Raw genomic sequence first — 2,500 nt, forward strand, 5'->3', positions numbered from 1 at the left:
CAATGAATCAAACAAAGACATACCATGGACCCAAGACAGGGATGAGGAGTAACAATGGATTAAAATGATCAAATAAATGTTAAATCACATTACTGAGGAATTTAAAGCTTGGGAGAAAGACATATTTGTCTATTTTATCAATAGACATTACAGAGACTAACTCTTAATGTGCACGTCCCACTCATACTCCCATGCAAACACAGGCACACTTCAACACACACACACACACACACACATACTATATTTTACAAGGGCAGACAAATACCCTCGCACACACCCACATACAAACCAACGCACACACAGACACACTGACAGACCTCAACACACAGACACACAAACTTTTGTCCTATTCGATTCTCTTTATTATACTTTTTATTATACTTTTGTCCTATTCGATTCTCTCTCTATTATATTTGCCCTGAGAATAATATTGTACATTTATTTCTGCGTTTCCACTCAGCTCCTTTCCTACATTAATCCTGAGATTAAAACGGTGATCATTAATCACCAAGGTCAAGAGTAGAGGTTAATTTCCCAATGGGACTCGATCCCAAAGGATATTAACCTGCACCATCAACCTTCTTCCAATGGGTCCATTGATGGCACTTCATACAAGGACTTGCCAAAAGTTTGCAACAAGGGACTTCTCGCAATGGGAGGTGTGGTCAGACCAATGATAATAAGTCATTGGTAACCGATGGTATGCTGGCCAAATATTTGAAAACGAAAGGAAGGAGGCCATGACAAAAAGATTTTTGGATGAACTTTATAAAACACACACTGAGCACTGTGGGAGGGTAAATTGTGCATGTTTCAACGGTAGGCTGGTCTCACTTTTAAGTAGCGTAACCAGCTTCGACCCAAACCGTTTCAACCAGCCGCAACAGCATTCAGTCCATTCATTCGCCTTCGTGCAAATGATCGCACAGGCGGCCATTAACAGACAAGGTTATAAAATCTTTCTCTATACCTTACCAGCAGGTCTATTGATTTTATTATGATGAAAATCCCCGGTCCCCCCTACCCACCTCATTGGGGACATTTTTCAATTGACTAATCAGGAAGAGATTAGATATTCACTGGAGATTGATATACACTTGGTTGAATCAGCCACGTTTCATAGAAACTCAGCTTCCAAACAGCTCCTGGGCAGCGCTCGGGGCATTGCTATGCTCCCTGCTTTTTCCTTGCCTTGTAAAGTACTGTAAACAAAAAGAAGCGCTTCCACTTCACATCGGGAACATAGTTTCACTTTTAGGGGTTCCCTTTCAGGTGTGTGTTTGAGAGTGGATGACATCATGTGCCCGTCGAGTTCCTCGCTAGCCGTCCATGACACGCCAGCAACATCCAACACACTGGGATTTAAACAGGGACACCAGCAAAAATGTAACGTCAATTTAATTTGAAATGATCTGTGGGTGACACTGAGTGAGGCCAACAGTTTCCAGTCCCTGCTCTAGGCAATTTGATCGTGATTTGACCGGACAAACACCAAATGCAACATACATGCAACTATGCACATTTGAACGCAGCAAGGTGTAATGTGAAGTTTATTACTGAATTATTTATTTCAGCACACCATATTTTCAGAGGACTGTTGTTTGTTCTGAGAGAGAAAAAAACAATGATTATTTTTGGTTCACTTGTGGTCTTTCCCTTCATCTCCTTCCGGTCTCGTTTTATTATTCATGTATTCTTCATTATAAAAAACCTCTCAGTTCTTCTGTCTGATTTATTGGCTCCATTTTCAACAGCCATCATTCTCCTTCTGTTTCGGCACACTGCTCGATATAAAATACGCAACGAGAGAATAAATATGCATGCAGTTTACAATGGCAGGCTGTTTTTAATGTGAGGTGAGTGCACACTACTTACGTTATGCTAATGCCAACTGGCATCGAGCTAATGTGTTGGATAAATGTGAATGGGACGCCGAGAGCAACACTCTCAAATTCATGCCTGAGAGACACTTGAACAATCGAATTAGCATCAAGTATTTGGGCATAAATCAGACGTTTGCTGGCACCAGTAATAGACCACACGCCATCAACAAAGGCCAAATAAGTCATTTGTTAGGCAAATGTAAAAAAGATCCATCATTCACGGAAAATGAGGCCTGATTAAGGTCCTTGAAAAAGGTTACAAGTGTTTAAAGTTTTATTTCTGAAATTAATTATCAGGTGTTTTTAATGAGATGCAGGTTGCTAACTCAACAATAGGAAAACACCACATCCAATTTAGTAGACTTTAGTAGGGTCCTAATTGTGATCTCAGAATAAGAAGAATGGGCTAAACGTAAATATGCCCCCATTTTTTATTTCATGATAACATCCGCTCTTTGTTGACTTTGGAACGTCCCTTAGACAATGTTTTTGAAATGCTGGTGATAAATAATGTATTCTGCGTGCATTCAAAAATAGCAGACACTGAATTTGATGTTGATGACAATCTACAACGCAAGATTATATAAACCAAATAAAGCTCACTCTCTATCTTTCTA

This window comes from Gadus morhua, chromosome 7 (assembly GCF_902167405.1).
Source record: "Gadus morhua chromosome 7, gadMor3.0, whole genome shotgun sequence".
NCBI classification, from domain to species: domain Eukaryota; kingdom Metazoa; phylum Chordata; class Actinopteri; order Gadiformes; family Gadidae; genus Gadus; species Gadus morhua.